Source organism: Scylla paramamosain, chromosome 5 (assembly GCF_035594125.1).
Source record: "Scylla paramamosain isolate STU-SP2022 chromosome 5, ASM3559412v1, whole genome shotgun sequence".
NCBI classification, from domain to species: domain Eukaryota; kingdom Metazoa; phylum Arthropoda; class Malacostraca; order Decapoda; family Portunidae; genus Scylla; species Scylla paramamosain.
This window is the reverse complement of record NC_087155.1, coordinates 8,773,339-8,781,691: the sequence shown is the minus strand read 5'-3', so window position 1 is coordinate 8,781,691 and position 8,353 is coordinate 8,773,339. Positions and strand designations below refer to the sequence as shown.

The window sequence follows — 8,353 nt, the reverse complement described above, 5'->3', positions numbered from 1 at the left end:
CTATACACTTATTTGTTCATTTACTCTGTGTAACTGATTGCTTGAGGAAGAGGAGGAGGATAGAAGAGGATGAGAGAGAGAGAGAGAGAGAGAGAGAGAGAGAGAGAGAGAGAGAGAGAGAGAGAGAGAGAGAGAGAGAGAGAGAGAGAGAGAGAGAGAGAGAGAGAGAGAGAGAGAGAGAGAGAGAGAGAGAGAGAGAGAGAGATAGCAGACACCCATGACATAAGCCCCAGACCTTTGCCGTATTCCTGAGGGGGAAATCAGAGGCGCTTATATACACTGGGGAATTAAAAAAGGTTGCAAGCCATTCCCGAAGTGCGGCGCCTGTGCATTACCGCCCCGCTGTGACCTGCACCCCGATGCCCTCATTAAAGCAAGCAGGGGTAGGGCGACGGCACAAGACTGAGGGGGGGGGATGGAAGGGAGTTGATACAGGTGACGGGGAAGTGGGACGAATAATTGTTTTTTTTTATTTTCTATGTAAGAGGGGCACTGGCCAAGGGCAACGAAAAGAGAAAAGAAAAAAAAAAAACATTAAGGAGCCAGTCGAAAAAGAAAGGTTAAAAGGATCATGCAAAAGTGGAGGATAAGAGCCTCGAGATTCCCCTCTTGAAAGAGTTCAAGTCATAGGAAGGAGGGAGTACAGAAGCAGGCAGTGAGTTCCAGAGTCTACCAGAGAAAGAGATAAATGATTGAGAGTACTGGTTAACTCTTGTATTAGAGAGGTGGACAGAATAGAGGTGAGAGAAACTAGAGGAGGAGGCAAGGCATGCATTTAGCCACATCAGAAGAATTATTTAGTTATTTTAAGTGGTGACAGAAGGAAAGAAGGACAAGCACAGAGCACAGAAAGGAAATGGAAGGCAGAAATAAGAAGTTGGTGAATGAAGTAGGATGGGAAAATATTAGATAGAATGCAGAGAAAATAAGACGAGTCGTTGATGAAACAGAACTGGATGAAGATAAAGAATAGAAAGGGAAAGAAAGGGAATGGGGAAGAGAGATGTGAAAGAGAAGAAGTAGAAACTAGTGAGCATGGAGGAGATAAAGAGAGGAAGGAAGGAAAGAAGAGGATGAGTAAGTTGAGTGGGTGAGAAAAAATAACAATGGAGGGGGATGTCAAGAAATCATTAAGAAGACAACAGAGAAGGTGAAGAGAGGAAGGGAAGAGGTGAAGACGGAAGAAGAGAGAAATATGACAGGAGACAAGAATAAATGGAAGAGGGAAAAAAATACAATTACCAAACAGGATACATAAATACAGGAAGCAAAACATCACTTTTAATCATTCAACTAAACTCTCTCTCTCTCTCTCTCTCTCTCTCTCTCTCTCTCTCTCTCTCTCTCTCTCTCTCTCTCTCTCTCTCTCTCTCTCTCTCTCTCTCTCTCGTTCAGGTGTTAATGAGGTCCCTCCCCCTCCAGTACTTGGCAAAGTGGTCTATAATTTAGTAATTTTATAAATCCTGCAATCTTCAAACTATCCCTCCTCCTCCTCCTCCTCCTCCTCCTTCACATCCCCTTCCCCCATTTCCTCTCCTCCTCACTCGCAAAATTCCTCTTCACTACCTTCTCCTTCTCATTCAGGTCCTCCTCCTTCTATCCCCTCCTCCTCCTCCTCCTCCTCCTCCTCCTCCTCCTCCTCCTCCTCCTCCTCCTCCTCCTCCTTCTCCTCCTCCTCCTCCTCCTTCTCCTTCCCCTACTCTTCATCCTCCTTCCTCTCGTTCTCCTTCACCTCTTCCTTATCCTCCTCCTCCTCCTCCTCCTTATTCTCCTCCTCTTCCTCTTCCTCCTCGTCCTCCATTACCTTTGCCAACAAATTATTTATCGCCTCTTCTTCCTCCTACTCCTCCTCCTATTCCTTGTTCTTCTAGTCCTTATCTTTGTTTTTCTTCTTCTCCTTATCATTATTATTTTTATTCATATCATTATTATTATTATTATCCTCCTCCTCCTCTTGCTTTATATTCCCTTCCCCCATTTCCTCTCCTCCTCACCCACAAAATTCCTCTTCATTACCCACTCCTCATTCAAGTCCTCCTCATCCTCCCTCCCCATCTTCTCTTCCTTCTTCTCCACTTCTTCCTTCTGCTCCTTAATGTTGTTGTTGTTGTTGTTGTTGTTGTTGTTGTTGTTGTTGTTGTTGTTGTTGTTGTTATCTTCGTTCCTTCTTTTCTTTATCATTACTTTTATTATAATTATTTATCATCATCCTTCTCCTCCTCCTTTCCTTCCCTTCCTTTTCTCCTTCTTCTTTTCTTCCCCCCTCTTGCTCCGCCTCATTTTCCTTTGCCCTTATATTCTTATTCTAATCACATTATTATAATTATTCTGAGTTATCTTCTTCCTCCTCTTACTCCTCCTCCTCCTCCTACTACTACTACTACTACTAACTACTACTACGACTACTACTACTACTATTCTTTCACCAATATCAACACCACCGCCACCATCACTACCTACTTCTCCCCCTCACCCTCCTGATCCTCTTCTTCCTCCTCCTCGTCCTGCTCGCGCCAAATCTCCCTCAATTAAAGCCACCGCCAGCCCGCTGCTCCATTACCGGCATCTCCGGTTACGAGTGGTGGTTAAACCGGATAAATATTCACCATTTTTATCTTTTTTTGTCGTAAATGGGTCACAATATATCGCTCCTCCTCTTCCTTCTCCCCACTTCCCCCCATCTCTCCCTTCCTCCTCCTCCTCCTCCTCCTCTTCCTCGTCATCGTCTTCTTCCCCCAATCTCTGAGCGGCGTATGATGAAAGGATAATGCGAAAACATACACATTATACAACGACAGCTAAATTTGGCCCATCATCATCCCGTTTCCGCTGTGAAGGAAGGACCCTCACACTTGGCTGGCTGGCTGGCGGTCTGTGCGAGTACCGGGTGTGTACGTAACTTGGTCCAGGTGCCTCGACGTGCTGCGGGGGCGGGATGTGGGTGGTGGGTGGTTAGGTGGGTCTGAGTGTGGAAAGCTTGTGAAGATGGACTAGAATGTGGAATTTTTAAAGATTTTTTTTTAACGTGGAGGGTTTTCGGGTCGGGGTCTTATAGTGGAGGTGGGTGGATCTGGAGTAGGAAGCTTGTGGAGTTGGAGAAAAATGAGGATGGGTTTATCTATTTGTTTATTTGTTTTTGTTTTTATTCTTTTCTTTTGGGGGTATTGTAATTGGGTATGGAGGATTTTTTTCCGATAGGGGGTCTTAGAAAGTGTGGAATGGATTTTTTTTTATCTTTTTTTTATTTTATTTTATTTTTATTTATTTGTTTATTTATTTTTTTATTTTATTTTATTTTTTTTTTTGCTTGTCCTTGTATGAGTGTAAGTGTGGATGTGAGTGTGGGTGAGTGTGTGGGCGTGTTTACAGAAGTGGTGTGAGTTTGGGATGTTCTTGTTGGCAAATGCGGATGTGTTTAAGGTGGTGTTTAAGGTGGTAAGCGGATGTGGATGTGTAGGTGGTAGGTGGATGTAGGTACGGGTGTGTTTGTTTGTTTGTTTTTAGTAACTTTTATTTGGATACGAATGAGAGGGTATAATATGTGGTTTTACGAGCAAGTGTGTGCAGGAAGAGAGAAGAAAGAGAGGAAAAAAGGAGAAAAAAGCAAGTGATGCAGTATATCATGAGTAGTGAGACAGGTATGACTGCCTGACGTTGCCTGGTACTTGAAGATGTCGAGGAAGAGGAAGCAATAGAAGCGTGAAGCGTGTCGAGACGAGTGAGACGAGCGTGAGTAGCGGTGGCTGCTTGAAAATGACGAACAGAAGGAGGAGGAGGAGGAGGTGTAACATAAGAAATAACAAGAAGGAAAATAGTAAAGGTGACTGTAGCAGGTGGAAGTGGTGGGGAGAGGGTAGACAGCACATAATGGAGCCCAGAGAACAGCAGGTAATGGGCGTTCTGCTGTATAACGAGTGGAGACAGACGGGCAAGGGAGAAAATGTGCTCGCAACACGCATGAGACCAGGGCAATACCACGCCCCTCGGGGATGTCACAGCAGGAAAAGGTGACCAAACGACCAAGTCCTCTAAAGTGGGATGTACTGGTGTGTGGGTGTATGTGGGAATGAAGGGAAAGAAAAAGACGGTACAGAGAGGGAGCGGGAGAGAAAAAAAAATATTACAAAGGGTATGATAAAGTGATATATGGACGCATAAGACAAAAGAGAGGAGTTCGTGGTGAAAGAAGAGGGAATGGAGAAAATAGGTGAAGGCAAAGATAAGGGAGGGGATAAAGGCAGGAGAAAAAAAAAGAAAGGAGAGGAAGAAGGTGGATGGAATGAAGGGAAAGAGGGAGGAAAAATGACAGGTAAAGGGAATGGAAAAGAAAAGGAAATGATGAAATACGAAAAGTGTAAAGGGGGAAAGAGAATGGAAGAGAAGGAAGGAAAATGTAAAGAGGAGAGGGAAGGAAAATAATTAAAGGAGATTGAGAAAAAAAAAAAGGGATATGGAAAAGAGAAAAATGAGAAGGAAAATCGACAAAAGAGAAACGAGGAGAGCAAAGGCGTGAGGATAAAAAGAAGGAAAAAAGGGAGGAAAAGCAAAGGAGGATATGAGAAGAGGAAAACGGAATGAGATTAACGAAACGAGGGTCTTGAGAAACAGATGGATCAGAACAGGAAGTGGAGGGAGAATGATGAGTTGGAGCACGACGACGAGGAGCGAACGTTTTGAGCACAGGACGAATGAATGGCGTGGTGAGAGACTGGAGTGAGTGTGTGGCATGACTCTCTCTCTCTCTCTCTCTCTCTCTCTCTCTCTCTCTCTCTCTCTCTCTCTCTCTCTCTCTCTCTCTCTCTGCCCGTATTAATGCAGGGAGCGATCAAGTTTCCGTGTTGTAATGCAACTTATTCGCATCAGAGAGAGAGAGAGAGAGAGAGAGAGAGAGAGAGAGAGAGAGAGAGAGAGAGAGAGAGAGAGAGAGAGAGAGAGAGAGAGAGAGAGAGATGAACGGACATATAGTCAGACAGTTAGACAGAAGAAATGTTGTGTATGCTCATAAGGCTAGAAGTAGTAGTAGTAGTAGTAGTAGTAGTAGTAGTAGTAGTAGTAGTAGTAGTAGTAGTAGTAGTAGTAGTAGTAGTAGTAGTAGTAGTAGCAGTGCATTGCATAACCATTATTATTATTGTTGTTGTTGTTATTAGTGCTGTTGCTGTTGTTGTTGTTGTTGTTGTTGTTGTTGTTGTTGTTGTTGTTGTTGTTGTTGTTGTTGTTGTTGTCGTTGTTGTTGTTGTTGCTGTTGTTGTTGATAGGGGTGATGGTGGTGGTGAGACCGACAGTTATGACGATGGTGATGGTGGTGGTGGTGATACGGTGTGGCATGACCTTGTGTGTGTGTGTGTGTGTGTGTGTGTGTGTGTGTGTGTGTGTGTGTGTGTGTGTGTGTGTGTGTGTGTGTGTGTGTGTGTGTGTGTGTGTGTGTGTGTGTGTGTGTGTGTGTGTGTGTGTGTGTGCCTTACAAAATTATACTTACCTAACTGTATTCCTCCAGGAATGATTGAAGGTTATGTTACACTGCCTGGCCTCCTGATGGTTCTTCAAGATAGTCTCCTCTAATTGAGGCAGATTTCCAGCCCACACAGATTACCTATAAACTGGTTCCTCGAATAAAGGCAACGTGTAGGTAAGCAATATATATATATATATATATATATATATATATATATATATATATATATATATATATATATATATATATATATATATATATATATATATATATATATATATATATATCTCTCTCTCTCTCTCTCTCTCTCTCTCTCTCTCTCTCTCTCTCTCTCTCTCTCTCTCTCTCTCTCTCAAACTTTCTTAATGCAGCGTTTTGGTGTGGTGGTGATGGTGGTGGATGTTACAGTCATTTCTCTCAGTGTCCTCAAGTCATGTCACGCGTCTGTGCTTCGCCGTCAAGACTCTTTTCCTCTTTTGAGGCCAAATTTCCCTTTCAGTGCATCACTATCAGACTTTTCCTTCTTTCTTAGTGTGGAGAGACTTGCCTTTCTGTGCAATGCCGTCACGTCTTGTATTCATTGTTAGTGAGTCGAGATTTATCTTTCTATACATCAAAATCCTTTTCCTTTTTTTTTTTTCTTTCGTGTTAAAATTCATCTTGAGGAGAGACTGACGCACGGTCAACCTCACCCCGTTCCCTTCCTTTGTGTGTGAATAAATTGCTACCATTCATTTTTCCTGGTATCTTTAATCGTCTAAAAATCGTCATGCAAAGCATCATATCAGCACCATGGGACACCATTTCCGATCCTCTCCTTAATCAGGCACTCAGTTAACCTCACCTTTCTTGCAGATACTTTCTTGATGTAATTCCTTGAACGCAGCATCCATACATCAGCAGTACACCAGAGGCAAACGTGTGCGTGATGTGGCAAGTCTTCTGATAGTGCCTTTATCTAGGAATAACTTTCAACGCTGCCTCTTACAGTGGCTGCTTGTGTGTAGTACGTCTATCTCTTGCATTATATCCTCAAGGGAAATTTCAGAGCCTCCTTTTCTTTTTAAGTTTAAAATCAGACTGGCGGAAAAAAAGACTTAATTGCCACTTCCCAAACAGAGAATCCAAAACGATGCCGGATCTTTCTTTTTTATCAGCAGGCTTTATGGTGTTCCCTCCCAGCCTGCATGGGTCGTATTCTCAGTCTCATCCTGCTTCCCACAGTTTTATTGCTCGGTGATCGTCTGCACTGAATTTTATCTTCCACACTTCACTCCGCCTTTATAGTTCATCGATATCTTGCCGGAGCGCCACGCACCACTCTTTGTTTTGGACGAGTCTCAAGATTTTGACACTATCAGCAAGCATGTTCGTGTAACCACCGGGTCTGACATCACCCACCGCGTTATCTGTATATACACCGGGAACACGGGCTGCTGCAGAGTTATGGGCCTCGCCACCCGTCACCTTTCTCTCCAGCCTGACTATTTCCTCCTAAATACCATTCTTCTTCCCCCCTTAGTAAGAAAATATGAGTCCAGATCAGTCAATAAATTTCCGTCAAAAGAGCTATCGATTGTATTTAATAACCAAGATTACTTGAAAAGCTGAAGAACAGGAAGGAAGTAACTCCAAACACAGCAACACAGCCGTCTTTGCCTCGCACTTCTTATCTCCTTACTGCGTGCCACATCACGTCTCCCACCACCTTTTGTCTTTTCTTTTCTTTTACTTATTATTTAACGTCTAAGTTCCAAAACAAGCGTGTTCGTGGCATTCCTGTAAATGTCACAACACGGAGCCTTCGGTGCATTTACATCAGAGACTCTCATCTCTTAGCTCCGGTTTATACAACAAAAGGAGGCTTGCATTCCATGGTAATCTCCTTTACTGGGATTCACCTCCTGTCTGTAATGCTTCATGACAAACTGGATTCTCTGTAACATGTTGGTATAGGAATGTTCTAACATGTTTTATTACTAAAATTAATGTGTGTGTGTGTGTGTGTGTGTGTGTGTGTGTGTGTGTGTGTGTGTGTGTGTGTGTGTTAAACGTACATACGGACATAATTAATTCATCACTCATCTTTGCACACATTTACACATTTTTTAAACGTGTATTCAACGAGTCTCAAACGTGATCTCTTCTCGTCCTATTTTTATGCTTTTCTCTATTGTCTTTTACTGAATTTTCACTTCCAGGTGTGAATCAGCATTAAGTCCCGCCAGGTGTCTGTCTGCCTCCACGGCCTGCACCACCGGCCATCCACCGTCCATCCACCTACGCCTTCCACAAAAACTCGGGACACCACCAGCCAACCAGACAAAGACCAAGAGCAGCACACACACACACACACACACACACACACACACACACACACACACACACACACACACACACACACACACACACACACACACACACAGGATTAAATAAATAAATATGTAAATAAGTAATTAATTAATTAACTACCTAACTACCTATCAGTAGCAGACTGAGTGAAATACCAATTGTTAGACTGAATAATTTACTAAGTAACTGACCGACTGACTGACTGATTAAGAAACTGACTGACTGGCTGACTAAGTAACTGGCTGACTCATTCAATCACTCACTCACTGACTTCTTAAATGACTACCTAAATAAATAAACGTACATCTATCAATAATAAAGACAAAACAATCAGGGACCTCAACTTTGATTTCTCCTCACCAACAAAAACAAAATGAGTAAACAAACAAACACTCCTCGAATACACAAAAGAATAAAATCCATCCTTGTTGTTTCGCCTCTCGTTTACAGTAAGGGGATAAAAGTTCAAAGGAAGTTAAGGAGAAGAAGTTAAGGGAGGTATGTCCGTAATGCTGCTGCTACGTTACTGAATATCCTGTGTGAGCAAAC

General features: G+C 42.9%; 1 long non-coding RNA gene across 1 annotated transcript in view; it reads left to right on the top strand.

Moving 5' to 3' along the window:
• The window catches only part of LOC135100290 (uncharacterized), a 13,191-nt gene extending 5,082 nt beyond the window's left edge, over positions 1–8,109 (top strand). The window contains exons 2-3 of the long non-coding RNA XR_010268581.1: positions 5,495–5,626; positions 7,654–8,109. This is a non-coding gene — a long non-coding RNA (uncharacterized LOC135100290). The remainder of the gene's footprint in view (positions 1–5,494; positions 5,627–7,653) is intronic.
• The last annotated feature ends 244 nt before the right edge of the window (positions 8,110–8,353 follow it).